Source organism: Hordeum vulgare, chromosome 2H, assembly GCF_904849725.1.
Source record: "Hordeum vulgare subsp. vulgare chromosome 2H, MorexV3_pseudomolecules_assembly, whole genome shotgun sequence".
Taxonomy (NCBI): domain Eukaryota; kingdom Viridiplantae; phylum Streptophyta; class Magnoliopsida; order Poales; family Poaceae; genus Hordeum; species Hordeum vulgare.
Window position 1 is genome coordinate 460,920,747 of NC_058519.1, and position 17,906 is coordinate 460,938,652.

The window sequence follows — 17,906 nt, forward strand, 5'->3', positions numbered from 1 at the left end:
ACATTTTTACTTCTCTGAATATTAATTGAAAAGGGACTGGATATGAGTCAACTCTAGTAAACTAGCATCACTTTTGCTTGAAGGGTGATGATTTTAATGCTCAAGCTGAAAAGTAGGTTTAGAGTGGTCAAAACTTTAAGTAGTGATGTGCCCACTATTTTGGATTACAAGGACTTTAATTATGATACTTTCTATTTAGTAGAATGTATTTCCTTGCTTCAATCCAATATTAGCTCAACCAATTCTTATGAACAAAACTAAGCTTTTACTCAACATATAGTGGAATCTATGGTAAAACCTTATGACGAGAAACTTGAGCTTGATGTGTCTATTCCTGGAAAGTTGCATGATGAGTATGAACCTACTATAAAAATTAATATAAATAAATATGAATGCAATGCTTTGTGTGACCTTGGTGCTAGCGTTTCAACTATACCTAAATCTATGTGATGTGCATGGTCTCACTAATACTGAAGAATGTTCCCTAAACTTGCATATTGTCGATTCTACCATTAAGAAACCCTTGGGTAGAATAAATTATGTGTTGATAATTGGAAATAAAAATTATGTGCCTACAGATTCCATTGTGCTTGATATTGATTGCAACCCCACTTGTCCAATTATACTTGGAAGACCCTTCCTACGAACTATTGGTGCAATCATTGACATGAAAGAGGGAAACATAAGGTTCCAATTTCCTTTAAAGAAAGGAACGGAACACTTCCCTAGAAATAGAATTATGCCACCTTATTAATCAATCATGAAATCCAATTATGGGTGTAGTGTCAAAGATGACAACACTTGAAACTATGCATTATGCCTAGCCAGGGGCGTGAAGCAATAGCGCTTGTTGGGAGGCAACCCAATGGTTACCTTTATTTTTGTCTTTTAATTTTTGTTTGATTGTGATAACATGATTATTTCCTATATAATTATTTTGCTTTTATGTTTTAATTTGTATTTGTTCCAAGTAAATCTTTTGGCATGATTTGTATGATTAGTAGAATTGATACGGTGCAAAAACAGAATCTTTGACGTCGAGTGCTGAATTTATCAGATTTTACTGGAACGGTTTTTTAAACTGAGTTGTTTACACAATATTTCTATAAAAAATCCTCTGTTCATCCTAAGTTTTCATAATGTTTGGGGTTACATAAGGATAGGTTCATTACAGATTACTACAGATTGTTCTGTTTCAGTCAAATTCTATTTTTGCTTGCATAGTTTGCTTGTTTTGATGATGTTATGGATTGTATGGGGGGTATAAGCCATGAGGAGTTACAATACAATACCCTATGCTAAAATAAAATAAGAATAAACTTATAACAGAACCTGTAAGTATGTGATATGTTGCTTATACTAACGAATCTCACGAAGTATTGTTGAGTTTTATGTGATTGAAGTTTTCAAGTTTTGGGTATTATCCTGATGGACAAAGGATTGAGGAGCAGAAAAATCCTAAGCTTGGGGATGCCCAAGGCACCCCAAGGTAATATTCTAGGAAGACTAAAGAGACTAATCGTTTGTCTCAATCCATCGGTATGTCACTTGGAGCTACATTTTTATTCATCACATGATATGAGTTTGCTTGGAGCATCCTTTGCTTTTGTTCGCTTTTACTCTAAGTTTTACACAATCATTATTTGTTAGACTCATCTATTTGAGAGAGATACCACATCATCATAATTTGTTTGAATAATCTATATGCTTTACTTATATCTTTTGTGCTTAGAAGTTGCTCTAGCACTTCACTTATATCTTTTTTATCACGGTGGCGTGTAGATTTCATAGAAATATTTTGCTCTCGTTCTTCACTTTTATTTTTTGAGATTTAAATAATAGTGAATCGAATTTGCATGGGTCATAAGACTACATAAAAATAATGGGTATTCAATGAGTGATAATTAAAACCATCATGTAGCACATATAGAGAAATTATGGGTTAATGATATTGACGTGGTGATATGAAAAAGGTGCAAGTGCATTATTATTAGTTCAGAGAGGTGTCAATATTAAGAGATGTTAAACTTCTTGTTCATCTAAAAAATTAAAAGGGCATGGTGATGATGTGTGAGCATTTCTATTCCTCGATGAAATCCTAGTGTTGTTTTGAGTGAGAGTTACGCGATGGTTAATTCCTACCAACCCTCTCCCTCAGGGCATGCAAGTAGTACTTTGGTCTGTGATAAAACTATTAAAACTCTCCAATAAGTACGTGAGTTCTTCATGAATAATGTGACACCATGGACATATGCAATCTCACCCCCTCATATTTGCTAGCCTCTTCGGTACCGTGCATCACCCGTGTTCACCTTGTGGATCGGTGCAAATTTTGCCGGTTCATCCAAATCCCGTGACATGACGCACTTTGTTGCACATAAGCCTTTTTATATCCTCCTCAAAACAGCCACCATACCTACCTATCATGGAATTTCCATAGCCATTCCAAGATATATCCCCGTGCAAATGCCATCGCCACTTCACATGACTAGTTTGTTCATCATCATAATGCTTTGCATGATTATATAGGGGTGACATAGTATTTTTGGCAAAGCTACCGTTCATCATATTTTTGATACATGTGACTCTAGATTCTTACACATCCTGGTACACTACAGAGGCATTCATATAGAGTCATATCGTCCTATCAGTTTTCATATTGAGTTGTAAGTAAATAGAAGTGTGATGATCATCATTATTAGAGCATTGTACTAGTGAGGACATAAAAATGGGGGAGGACAAATGATCCCACCATAAAAAAGAATTATAGAAAAGGAGAGAAGGGACTTTGCTACTATCCTTTACCACACTTGTTCCTCAAAGTATAGAGTCTCATATTATATCATTCATATGCTAGTGGGAATTACTTTTTCATAAACTTGGCTTTGTATATTCCGGTGATGAGCTTCCTCAAATGCCCAAGGTATTCATGAGCAAGCAAGTTATATGTACACCGCACTTAGCTTCAGTGGAGCGTTGATACACTTATAGCTCTAGTGCATCATTTGCATGGTGATCCCTACTCCTTGCATCAATATCTATCAATGGGAATCGCCATAGACCGTTGGTACGCCAAGTCGCTGTGAGACTATCTTCTCAAATTTTTACCCCTATGAAATCTACCATCATATTCTATTCCACCTTTATGTTATGTACAATGGTTCATGCTCATGTATTGTGTGAACAATAAAAAGTTGATGCGTATTGCAAAACTAAGATCCAATTGCGTGATTTGGACACCGTGGTGCTTGACATTTGTATTAATGTGGTGAAGATGGAGTCATGCCTTGCTAATATAATAAGATGAATGGGGCAAAACAATCTTTGGGGATAGTATACTTTGAAAGATTAATGGTTTTTGCTGCTTATACCTATAAGTATTATTGTGTTAATATTTATTAATTCTTCGTTTCTCTATGAGCATACATGCATAAGGTTACATCATGGATTGCTTGTCACATCACAAAATCTGTTTTATCATTTACCTACTCGAGGATAAGCAAGAATTAAGCTTGGGGATGTTTGATATGTCTCCAACGTATCTATAATTTTTTGTTGTTCCATGCTGATATATTATCATTCTAGAATACTTTTGGGGTATTTATTTACCAACTTTTATTATTTTTGAGTACTAACCTATTGACCCAGTGCCTAGTGCGAGTCGGTGTTTTCTGCATGTTTTTCACTCTTCAGGTTTTCCATACAAAATAAAGTCCAATTGACCTTAAACTTCTTGGTGGTTTTTTCTATACCAAAAGAAGTGCAAAAAGCATCAATGGAAGGTTGGGGACCACATGAGGGGCCCACAAGCCAACATAGCGTGACCTGGGGGGTGCACCCTCGAGGTCCTCCCGACTCTGTTCTCTGGCATATAAACTCTCTTATACCCTAAAACCATCAGCAGGAGCCCTCGAACACTTCTTTCGCTGGCGCAAGTCTCTCTTCCGACGGGAGGCCATCTGGAGCTCTGTTTCGACACCCTGCTGGAGGGGTATCGATCACGGATGGCCTCTTCATCAACCTGGTTACCCTTATGATGATGTGTGAGTAGTTCACCAAAGACCTACGGGTCCATAGCCTATACCTAGATGGCGATCTCTTTCTCTTTGATCTTCCATACAATGATCATCGCATCTTCACTTTGATCCACATGATGTAATTCCTTTTGTGCGGTGCGTTTGTTGGGATACGATGAATTGTGGGTTTATGTTCAGATTATTCATGATAAATATTTGAGTCTCCTCTGAATACTTATATGATTCTTATGTGCATGATTATGATAGCTTTGTAATTCTCTCTGACCTATTGAAATAGTTTGGCCAGCTAGATTGATATTTTTCGGTGAGGGAGATGCATTGTAGTAGGTTCAACCTCGCGAATTTATATATCCCATTTATACAAGGGGACAAGATGTGTCTTTGTGTTGCTTCTACTAAGGATTAAATGATGGGATTTATTAATACTGCTTGAGTTTACTTGTCTACATCTTGTCATTGTTCTCCATGCATTACTCTGTTTTACTTAATACTCTAGAGGCATGCAGGATAGCGGTCGATAAGTGGAGTATAGTAATAGGTGCAGGAAGGAATCATCCATAGTAATTTGTTTATGGACATGGTCCATATATACAAATGATTATTGTTGTGAATATCACAGAACTATCCGCTTTTCTGTGAGTTCCTAATAGTAATTTGTTTACCCACCGTATGTTCTTTTTCATGAGAGATGCAATTAGGGAAAGCTATGGACCCGGGACTATTCACAACATATATAAAAATTCTTCAATACCTTTCTGCCATTTACTTGCTTTTATCATATCTTTATATCTACAATTATCTACGTACCTTACTCGCTTGCCAATAACAAGAACAACAGGATTGACCACCCTCTTGCCCGCGTAGGGTGCAAGTTATTTGTTCTTTTGTGTGCGGCCACCGAAGACGGTTGTGGTTGATATTCCTATTGGTTCGATAAACCTTGGTTTCATAATCGAGGGAAATACTTACCCACATTGTGCTACAATAAGTCGCTCCTTCATGGAAAACCCAACGCAGATCACAAGTATCAATTATCGTGTTCCCTGACTTACCAAGAAGAGGGTTTGTGACTCCATGAGTTAGTGCATGATTTGTAAGTAGTTTTTACTTAAGTCATTGGCAGTAAAGGACATGAGTGAAGTTTCCTGGTGGAGTCACCCTTAATAACTCTCTAGTTGTTTTTGTTTGGGACCTACATCATCTTTATGTGAATCCTTGGATTTGTATTAGCACTTTATGAAGTAGAACGTGAGGTAGTCTTGGAAACCCACATGACCAAAGCTTGAGGTGTTTCTTCATATGAGTTTATGTCATCTTGTAGCTTGTGCTTGCCTTTTAGATTGTGTTCTTGTGGTGGAATATAATCTTGATCTTAACTTACCTTAAAGGAAGTAGGATCGTACTTCTCCTTTTGGGGAACAAACTTCATCTTGGGGTATTTCTCTTCTTCCCATGCAACTACATTGGCATTGAACTTTCTTCAAATCCAACACCATGGTTCTTCAAGTGTCATCCTGGATTGCGTACAATTTCCTCAAATTACTTACTCTCGACAATAATTTTTAGACATATTTTTTCTATAATTCCTTACAATAAGTCATTTTCTTTGTCAAGTGTAACTTGGCTAAGAGAATGATTAGTGAAATCAATAGAACTACTAGAAGCAACATCATGAGATTTAGCATTGTTGTTATTACCACTATAAGTATAACATTTTTTCTCTTATTATGTGGTTGCTTAGATTTAACTTGGGGCATAAAACTAGACCAGAGAATCCGTTTTTCAATGTAATAGGACTCTTCTTTTGAAGATCATCATTGGTAGCTTCTAGAAACTCTTGCTCTTGCTCTAAATTTTGCTTCTTGAAGCGTAGCTTCTAATGAGTTCTTAGGATCTCCCTATGATCTTCTTGTTGAGTTTCATGAAGTAACTCAAGACTATCCAATTCTTGACTTAAATGCTCAATCTTTCTCATTGCATTGACAACCATATCATCTTTACTATCATGATTACTAGCAAGTTCATTGTAGATAATACCACTTGTTTTAGTCATTGTCACCTGGAATGTCATCTTCATCACTATTAAAGTCAATGAATTCAGTCTTAGTAACCTTGGGATGTTTATCCATGAAGCATCTTCCGATTTATTCTTGTGGTGAAACAAATAAATCATAGGAATTGGAGGATACGAGAACTAGTCTGACAACAACTTCATCTTGACTATAGTAGGAGTCGGAGTGATAGCTTCTCTTGGATTGGTTATCGGAGTCGGAGCTGGACATTAATTCACCAACACGGACTTGGGGTCTTCTTATTGAATAACTTTTGGTGAATTTGTCTCTCCTCTTTGAATCATTGCTTCTCCTTGAAGGTCTAGGTTCATATCCACCTTCTCTACTCATTTTCTCTCTATCTCTCTTTATATATGCATGTCTAAGGTGAGTTAAAATTATAACACATTAGTGAGAATTCAATGCATGTGAGGTAAGATTACACCATATTTGTGAGGTGAGATTATGAGGTGCGTGTTAGGTAAAATTATGACATCCAACAAGAAATATATTTGGGGTGAGTCTACACTAGGGTGAAAAAGTACTTAATCTTCACCCTAAATGTGAATAGACTTTATATATAGCCTATTCATCGCCCATGGGGGATGAAGAAAAACAACTTCTCACCCAGGGTGACACTATATATACATGGTGGCACTAATATAATCCTAGGATCAGAATAGTTATTCTAATCACAGCGCCCCTATATAAGAGGCGATGAGAAGCTCCTGAACTTTCTAAGTGACAAAAATAAAAAAGTGAGAAAAAACCCCGATCCTTATCCTCACACCCCCCGCCTCCCATGCCCGCCGCTCTGCCCCCAACCTCAATGTTGTCGTTGCCCCGCGCCCAACCAACGACGCTGCCGTCCCCACACGAGGCCACCCCGTCCTCCTTCGGTGCGTCGCCGCCCCTGCCTTCTCCAGCGATGATGTCGTCCTCACGTGAGGCCAACCCCTCCTCCTTCGGTGTTTCGCCACCCCTGCCTCCTCCGACAACGTCGTCGTCTCCACGCGAGGGCACCCCCTCCTCCTTTGGCGTACCACCGCCCCTGCCTCCTCCGACGACGCTACCATCCCTGTACGAGGCCACCCCCTCCTCCTCCGGCGCACCGCCGTCCTAGCGCAAGGCCACCCCCTCCCGGATGAACTGCCCCCCACTATCCACGGCCTCCCAGACGAGGTCGAGACCACGAGTGATTGCCATTGCCCGGGGCTTCGTGTGCCATCCTCGACGTCCTCAATAACTGGCTCCATCTGCCATCAGGCATCCACCCACCTGCACCTGGATCTCCCTCATACTCCATTCGTTGCCCCATACAACCACGGGAATATCATGCTTGTTCTTCCTCCTAAGGCCTCGTTTGACAGGGGAGGTTTTGCAGGCCCAAAGGGGATGAGGATTTGGGGAATCCCTCTCGTTCACCTAATCCCCCCAATTCCTCACTAATCCCCCACTCTTCTTTGTTCCACGAGTGGCTCTTAGGGTTTTCAGGGGTTCGTGGGGATTGGCTTGTTCAATCCCTGCATGTCAAACGGTTTGACAGGGATTTTTGATGATTTGGGGCCCTGCAGGGATATTCCCCTTTAAACCACACCAAACATCCCCTGTCAAACGAGGCCACCTGACCTCATCGCCACCTAACGTGATGAACTTTTTTTTATTTTCAGAAGAGGATCTCCTCCATTTGGCACTTGGCTGGTAATTCTAAAGCTCCATCGCCTACTCTTCTATCGGCAACAAGAAGAAAGAGGCATGTCTAGGTAAATCTGAGAAGCAAACATGGTAGGTTGGCTTGTTCATTGCAACTTAGGATCTGTTGTGTGCTTATTTATCATTGATCGGAGATCGAATTTCGACAAATTTGGTGGCTAGCTTCTATGCTGTTAAGAAGTACATGCACAACAAGGATGGTCAAAATCAAAATTACTTCATTGATCGCAGATCAAATTTTGACCAATTTGGTGGCTAGCTTCTATGTTGTCAAGCAGTACATGCACAATAAGGAGGGTCAAAATCCAAACTACTTCTTTCCGTTGGCTTAATATATATACCTGAGTAATTGGGGATTTGGATCAATCAACTACTAGGCTCAATTGGTCTCAAACATAAATATTGAGTTTACTCCTGTTTCCACGTTAATTACTACTAGAATCTGTAAATTTCCCCGGGTTACAGTTTGATACATCTCCAACATATATATAACTTTTGATTGTTCTGTGTTGTTATATTATCATTCTTGGATGTTTTATAATTGTTTTATAGCAATTTTATGTTAGTTTTTGGGACTAACCTATTGAAAAAGTGCCTGGTGCCAGTTGTTGTTTTTTCCTTCGCAAAAAAATCCATATGAGATGAGGTCTAGTTGCCACAAAGTTTACACAGATCTTTTTGGACCAGAAGGAAAGTTGGGTGCCAAGATTGAGCAGCAGCCAAGGCCCGGGGGGGCCTCTATTCACAACGACGCGTGAGAGGCCCCAGGCGCGACCTGGTGTCTAGTGGAGCCCTCTGTAAGCTTCTCCACCGCCTCTGAGCTATATAAATACCCCAATATTTCAGAAACCCTAGAGGAGTTGACGAAAAATCATTTCACCTGCTGCAAGTGACAGTTCCACGAAATCCAATCTAGAGCCCGTTCTAGAGAGGAACACGATCATGGAGGGGTTCACCATCCTCATTGGTGCTCATCCGATGATGCGTGAGTAGTTCATATCAGACCTACAGATCCATAGGCAGTAGCTAGATGGCTTTCTCTCTCGTTTTGTTTCTCAATACAATGGTCTCTTGAAGATCCATATGATGTAACTCTTTCTTATGCGGTGTATTTTTTGGGATCGGATGAATTGTGAGTTTATGATCAGATCTATTGCCGGGACCCCGATCCTAAGCCATAGGAATCCAGCCTGTAACACATCGCATCTCTTTGCGGTCTCACGCACGGTTAACCCCATGGCTGCAGCCTTACCTTAGCCGGGACCATTTGCGTCTTTTGACTCGTGTATGCAATTGTGTTGCTAGCAATCCAATGACGAAGAACCCGGATCGACATGTCTAGTCATAACCAAAGTGGCAGTTCCGCACAGGGACAGGCATACATGACCCCACAAAGCAGGTGTCGGTCACCAGCGAATGTAGACGAGTCGTAGCAAGCTACAAGGACTCCATTACATCGTGTGACATTTCCCCAAAGGGGACAGACACAACAGCTAAGAAGGACACACGCCGGTCAACCAATGTGTTCGGAGCAGTAGCGAGCTACCATGGCTCATTGGATCACAAAGGGGCATTTCCCTGTAAGGAATGCTTCTAAAGTCTACGACTAGGTAAGAGAACCCCATACATATCAAGTATGACACACGTACGCATGGCATACCGATATGTATAGATACATCGATGGCATCACAAGATAACCATAAACATACAAGCTTTATTTAAAAGGCTCGGAAGAGCCACACACATAATATTACACAGTAGGGGTCTCACGACCCATCATAACAGTCATTCAAGTTACAAGCCAGTGGAAGTAATTTAACTGTCTGAGTACAGACAGATGAAACTAGAAGGCACGTGGCCTGACTATACTACAGACCCAACCTAGGGCCAGATCGTAGCTGGGACACCAGCTACTCGTCGTCGTCGATGTCTAGGAAGAACCCTCCATTAGGGGCATTAACAACCTCTGCAACAAATATTAAGCAAACATGAGTACGGGGGTACTCAGCCAGACTTTAGGATAACTATCTACTCATGCAATGTATCAATAAGGAATTGTGGGGTTTCATGCGGAAAGCCAGCATTTGACTCGTGGCTAGACAACTTGCATTTTAAAACAATTTTTGACAACTTGATTTCTCGCACATGAGTCCACTAACACCACAACAATACTCCATCATGGAATCATTCCGTCTCCATACGGAAATGCCGTCCACGACACTCACGCTTATCTTGACAATTTTATGAGTAGCCATTGAAGTTATCTATGAACAACATATGTCTCCAAGTAGTCCATATCCGCGGATGCGACTATTCGAATAGATCATAACCCTGCAGGGGTGTACTTCGTCACACACGCTCTCGCCACTTATTGCCATGTGCACGTCATGCACCTCGGCAACCATCAAGCGGAAGCCTAGCGAGGGAGTCTGCCACGACCGTTAACCACACTAATACTTAGTCCAAGTCTATCTCCTATCTGAGGGTAACCCGCACGGAAGTCCGGCCGAGGTTTCTGCCATGGCCCCAAACGATGTGCGCAGGGTTCCCAAGCCCACCATCCGGGTGCCACTTGGTACACCATGCCACTGCCTACCGCATCACGGCCCACCTCTCAGGTCAGCACTATGCACGGCCTCCAGCATGACTATAAACACCAGAAACTACTTGCAACTCCTGGACCGAGTACTAAGCGATTAATAATTCCAGCGGGGTCATATTTCAGGGCCCAGCATGTGGTAGTATCTCGTCTTGGGTTACATACACGGAACTCAGTTTCTAAGGACAGTTCCGATGAAACAACCCGCCATGTACTCCTACATAGCCTTTCACCGGTACCTTTACCAAATCAGGTTCAACACACAACCTTTACTTACTGAACACATTCTCCCAATTATGTTCATCTCCCAGATGACAGACCATACACAACTCTAAGCATAGCATGCATAGCAGGATAAGGCACATCATGGCTCAAGCAACTCCCAGGTATGCTAGGTTGCAAGGTTCAGCTATTTACTATGACAAGGATAGGTTATGCAAAGGAAGTGGGTTCAACTAACGTGGCAAAAGCATTTTAAGCATTTGATCCTAATCCAATAAGTAAGTGAAGGAGCGAGAACATGGGATTTATCGGGATGATCAAAATGGTTGATTGCCTTGTTGCTCAAAGGAGGGACAATATCCGTTAGTCAGATATTTAGTGGAATCCGGAGGAGCGGAGCCTACCAAAGAAAATGACAACAATCAATAACAATCAAATGCAACAAGATGATGCATGAGCATGGCACGAGGATGCAAGGTGGTATGCTAATATAGCTATCATTTATTAGGCTTGAAGTTGATTTGAATCAAATTCAAATACCACTTCAAAGGAGGTATTCTCGAATACCATTTTAATTGATTCGACCTGATGCTCAAATCAACTTGTTTTTAACATGCATGGAAATGATATGTTGAGTTGCTGGTTGTGATTGAACAATGTTTGATCATGGCATTTGAAGTGGAATTCAAATGATTTTCAAATTCCATCTCCATAGTATTTATAAAATTTGACCTTTTCATTATTCTACATGTTTGGTCGAGTAAAATTTTCAAACATGATTGAAAATTACATATTCAGATTCCTTGGATTTTTCTGATACTTTTTCATATATAAATTATTTTCATTGGAGTTACAGATTAATTTCTATGATTTTTAGAAGCTTTGGCATTTTTCTGGGATTCTTTTAAATCAGAAAACTCCTTATTGCGTCATAACCACGTCATCACTGCGTCAGCAGGTCAACTGACCTGGTCAGGTCAAACCTGACAGGTGGGGGCCACTGGTCAGCGTCCTAAGAGCTAATCCCGCGCTGACCAGCCCCTAAGTGGGTTTGACCCACTGCTAGGGCCCACTGTCAGTGGTTGCTTAGAGCTAATCCACCGGGATTAGGCCGGCCACGTCGTCCCCCGCCAAAGACTGACCAGCGACGACCAGATCCGCGGCGGATCTTCGCCGGAGACGCACCAAGTCACGCTGTGGTGCTCGGAATCGAGTGCCGAGAGCACTGGGATGATCCCCAGGCTCAGCCTCATCCTCTACGGGCATCAGGAGGGGCTATGGGTGGCCGGAGCATGCCGGCGACGAGCCGAGGCGGCTGCCGGAGCTCGGTTTCATGGGTCTCGGAGCTAGAGTGCCGGAGAGAGAGAGAGGAAACAGAGGGGACATGCTCGCAAGCTCACGGTGGGGGCGAAGCTGGGCTCAGACTACTCAGGGAGGGGCTGTAGCCGGCGATCCACCATCGATTTGCCGGCGGCTGGAGGTTGAAAATGACGGCACTGAGGGCGTTGCAGGGCTCGGGGAGGACGGTTTCGTCGACGTGCGTGTCGGGCTCGACGTTGCGGAGGGGATGGAACACTCGGGGGGGGCTTCCCTCTGGCCAGAGAGCTCGGGCTCCTCGAGCTCAAGCTCCTGACAATGGTGGCAGAAGGGGGGAGGAGAGAACCGAGAGGAGAGGGGGAATGGCGCTCGGGAACGGATAGGCCAGAGCTCGGGGAGGTTATCCCCGCACGCGCCAGCGCGAAGCGGCGGCCAGGCACGCAGGGAGCTGCGTGGAGGTGCGCGGCGTCGCGGCGGCCACCTCCTGCTCCCACTGGCGGGGGAGGACGACGACAGGGAAGAGGCTGGGCCGGGCCAGGTAAGCGTAGAATAGGTCTTTCCTCATTTTTTTCTATTTTGTTTCTGTTTTGCTAGCTATTTTAATTTGCTATTTATTTCAGCTCCAAAATAGCTTATAAAATTATTTTGAACACACCAGAATATTAGTTGGAATATATCCAATCATTCCTGAAGTTTTCAACATTTTTGAAAACTTAAAACTTTTGAATTCAAATTTTAAACTTGAAACCAGTAGCCTTTTGCATTTATTTAAAATGCCAAGTGTGTTAAGAAAGTGGTTTTGTTCATTGCTTATTTGCTTTCAAGAATTATCAGAGAAGTTGAACTTTTCTTGAGGCCATTTTGGGTTCATTGATTTGAACAAGTTTATAATTTCTTTGAATTTGAGAAGTGGCTAGGGTTTTTCAGTTTTGCTTCACCACTTGCTTTGTTCTTGTTGCAATTTCCTTTGATGCAATGCAAAGAATATATGAGCACAATGTTATACTTGAGTAGGGTTTCTGGGATGTGACAACTCACCCCCACTCAAAAGAATCTCGTCCCGAGATTTAGAAGTCGTCGGGAATAACGCGGGATACTCAAGTCGGAGACGATCCTCTCTTTCCCAAGTTGCCTCCTTTTCAGAACGGTTTGACCATTGAACTTTAAGAAACTTTAAGAAACTTGAGGTTTCGACGTTGAGTGGTACGCTCAGCTTGATCAAGAATACGCACATGGTATTCTCGGTACGAAAGGTTATCTTGGAGATCAAGCGTTTCATGGTCCACTTCACGGATAGGATCCGAAAAGCAACGCCTGAGTTGCGAGACGTGGAAAACATCATGAACCTTGGAAAGATGCGGAGGAAGTTCCAGCTGGTAGGCAACCTCTCCTCGTTTGGCAAGAATGCGAAAAGGACCAATGTAACGAGGAGCCAACTTGCCCTTGATACCGGATCGATGGGTACCCTTCAAAGGTGTAACCCGAAGTTAAGCCTTCTCGTCAACTCCAAAGGTCACAGCCTTAAGATGATGATCATATTGGCTCTTTTGATGAGATTGGGCTGTTTTCAACTTTTCACGAATAATGCGAACTTGCTCTTCTGCATCCTGGATCATATCCGGGCCAAAGAGTTGCCTCTCTCCGGTTACTGACCAATTAAGAGGTGTTCGACATCTTCGTCCATAGAGAACTTCAAAAGGGGCTTTGCCCAAGCTTGATTGATAACTATTGTTATAAGCAAATTCGGCGAATGGAAGGCACTTCTCCCAATTCATACTGAACGATATAACACAAGCTTGGTGCATATCTTCTAGGATTTGATTCACTCTTTCTACTTGACCACTTGATTGAGGATGGAAGGCACTACTAAAAGATAAGTGAGTCCCCATAGCATTCTGAAAACTTTCCCAGAAGTGAGAAGTAAAGATACTCCCACGGTTTGAGTTAATCTCCAGGGGAACATCATGAAGAGACACTATTCGAGAGACATATAACTCTGCTAACTGTCTAGCTGTTATACTCTCACGAACTGGAAGAAAATGAGCTACTTTGGAGAGACGGTCAATGACCACAAAGATAGCATTATTTCCTTTCTTGGTCTTGGGAAATATGGTAATGAAATCCATACTAACTTTATCCCATTTCTATTCAGGAATAGCTAAAGGTTGAATGGTGCCAGCAGGCCTTTGATCTTCTGCCTTAACTTGACGACAAACGTCGCAATTAGCAACGAACTCAGCAATTTCTCTCTTCATCGTAGTCCACCAGAACCTCTGGCGTTGGTCCTGATACATCTTAGTACTTCCGGGATGAATGGTGAGAGGAGAATCATGAGCCTCCTTAAGGATTAACTGCCTTAGATGCGGGTTCTTAGGAACCACTAGACGATTCTCGAAGAACACAACACCTTGATCATTCATGGAGAATTCATTAGCGTTTCCGCTAATAATATTCTCCTTGATCCGTGATATCCCCTTATCACGCTTTTGGCCAGCTATAATTTGATCCCTAAGGGTAGGCTTCGCCACCAGGGTAGAAAGGAATCCTTGAGGAACAATATGAAGATTTAACTTTCGAAATTCCTCATAGAGATGTAGTTGACCTTGTTGTAGCATCAAGTTGTTACAGTAAGATTTACGACTTAGTGCATCAGCCATAACATTGGCCTTCCCCGGGGTGTAAGTTATCCCTAAGTCGTAATCCGAGATCAACTCAACCCACAGTCTTTGCCTGAGATTCAAATCCGGCTGGGTGAAGATATATTTCAGACTTTGGTGATCAGTGAATATTTCGCAACGATTACCCAGAAGGTAATGTCGCCAGGTTTTTCGTGCATGGACTACAGCTGCAAGCTCAAGATCATGTGTGGGATAATTATCCTCATGTGGACGCAACTGTCGAGATGCGTATGCAATCACATGATGGTCTTGCATGAGAATGCAACCTAATCCTTGTCGCGAGGCGTCGCAATAGATAACAAAGTCCTTAGAAAAATCTGGTGGTAGCAACACAGGTGCGGAAGTCAGGCGTCTTTTCAGTTCCTGAAAACTATGCTCACACTTTGGTGTCCACTCGAACTTTTTATCTTTTTTGAGGAGTTCAGTTAGAGGCTTTTCAACCTTGGAGAAATTCTCGACAAAGCGGCGACAATAGCTCGCTAGACCAAGAAAACTCCTAACTTGCTTAACCGATTCAGGTTGAGTCCAATCAAGGACAGCTTGAACTCTCTCGGGATTGACAGCAATACCCTTACCATAGATTACGTGACCTAGATAGGTCACTTCTGGTAACCAAAATTCACATTTTGAAAACTTGGCATAAAGGCGATGCTCTCGAAGTTTCATCAATACCAGCCTTAGATGCTTTCCCCTTCGTTCTTCGAGTAGATGAGAATATCATCGAGGTATACCACGACGAATTTATCCAAATACTTCATGAAGATTGAATTCATCAGACGAGAAAAGGTGGCTGGGGCATTGGCTAAACCGAAGGACATGAGGGTGTACTCGTATTGGCCATAACGAGTAACAAAAGCCTTCTTTGGAATGTCCTTGTTCTTGATCTTGATTGGATGGTATCCGAAACTCAAATCCATTTTTGAGAAGACTGAGGATCCAGCGAGCTGATCATACAGGTCATTGATCCTGGGGAGCGGATACTTGTTCTTTATGGTGACCAGATTAACTGGTCGGTAATCTACAACCATCCGATCCGTTTCATCCTTCTTCTTGACGAAGAGGACGGGGCAAGCCCAAGGAGAAGAGCTAGGATGAATGAAACCTTTATTCAAGGCCTCATCTAGTTGCTTCTTAAGTTCGGCTAGCTCCAGGGGTGCCATCTTATATGGTCTTCTGGCTATTGGAACAGTTCCCGGAACAAGATCTATCACAAACTCTACATCTCTGTCAGGTGGAATTCCTCGCAGTTCCTATAGAAAAACATCCGGGAAGTCACGGACTACCGGAATGTCTTCAAGTTCCGGAAGAGGGTTGGCATTGAGGGAATAGAGTTGGCATTTGACAACTCGAGTAGAGACATGGACTATCTCACCCGAGGGATGGGTAAGCTGAACATTTCTAGTATGAGTATCAATCTTGACAAAGTAAGCTGACATCCAGTCCATACCCAAGATGATATTAATATCCGAAGATTTCAGGGCTATCAATGAGGCTAAAAAAACTAGCCTGTCTACTAGAATTTCATTGTCATAGGTTATCCTAGAGGTTTGCCACTTGCTACCAGGAGTTTCGACAACCAATGGAATTGGCATATCACAAAAAGACATGTTATGCAACTGTGCATAACTTTCTGAAATGAAGGAATGAGAAGACCCAGTGTCAAAAAGAACAGAGGCTGGGTGATGATTAACAAGAATCGTACCCAGTATGACGTCGGGATCCTCTGCAGCTTCTTCTGCTGAGACATAGTTCACACGGCCACGTGCAGGAGTTGGCTTCACATAGTAAGCTTTGCCCAACTTGCCTTGCCTGATGGACTTTCCGGGTTGCTTGGCACCCACATTCTTAGAACACTCTCGGGAATAATGCCCTGGTTCTCCACACTTATAGCATATCAGTTGGTTGGCACGTGGTGCAGCATTGCTAGCTGGACCACCGTAGGTTTTTGCTGGAGGGTTGGTCTGATTCGTCTGAGGCGCCACGTAGGATGGCCTTGGAGTGTATCTTGGCGGTAGAGAACTGTTTGGAACCCACAGCCTGCGTTTTCGAAACGCGGAACCAGATGACGAGCCAAAATCACGGGAGTGCATCCTTGTGGCTTCGAAGTCGGTATGACCAGTCTCGGCACTGATCGCCTTGTTGACCAGGGCTTGGAAGCTTGCACACTCGTGGAGGCGCAAATCACGACAAAGCTCAGGGCTCAGACCCTTACGGAATCTTGTTTGCTACCGGGCGAGGTTACCGAACTCGCGACTATAGGCATCCACGGTCAACTTGCCCTGGGTGAATGCACAGAACTCCTCTCTATTTCTGTCCGTCAGGCCCTCTGGAATATGGTGCACACGGAAGGCTGCACTAAAGTCTGCCCATGTGGCTGCTCGTTCAGCAGGACGCATAGCTTCAAAGTGCTCCCACCACAGATTGGCGGGTCCTTCCAGAAAATATGTCGCAAAGGTCACCTTGTCGGCCTCAGCAACATTCGCAGAGCGGATCTTACGTGAGATACTGCACAGCCAATCATCAGCGTCGAGGGGGTCGACGGAGTGATGGAACTTTGGAGGATTCACCTTCACAAAGTCGTTGAGGGACACTGCAGCATTCCTAGTCTGACGAGCCGTATTCTGCTCAATACGCTCTAACAGTCGGTTGGTCTCCCTTTTGTTCCTCTCTGCCTCAAGCATCACTTCCGCCAGAGAGGGCGGGTGAGGCAGGTCTTCCTGCGATGCTTGACTACCCTCACCTTGCTCATGAGCAGGGGCACGGTTCAACCTGGTGAACACCATCCTGACAAACAAACTCACAGCTTAGACCAATATCATTATCAATACTAGCTATGGATTAAGAATGTACTGAACACATGGAATGCGGAAATGAATATCCAAACAACATGGTAACAAGCAACTGCTATATATACACCATGGTTCATACACACCCTTACATAGTTCAGTACAATCTTAACCGAAGAGCAACCTACTGAAATTATGAAACTACTCATCAGAGGCTTACAAGCTTCCTATACATTATTTATCCAGGCCTCCGGAATTCATTTCACATCGCAAGCATACTTCACAAGTCACACAGGACTGTGAACGTACAGCTACTACCAGACTATCCTTCCACTCACAGCTCAGGCATCCGCATAGAACATCTCATAAAGATTGCCTCCATGGCCTGGAAGCTCAACCTACGGATCAGGAAATACTCTGGTCTGAGATCCCTGGGATCCATAAGGACACGGATGTGGCCTTGGTCCCCTGACTGGTGGTAGTAGGGGTCCCCGAAGAGGGGT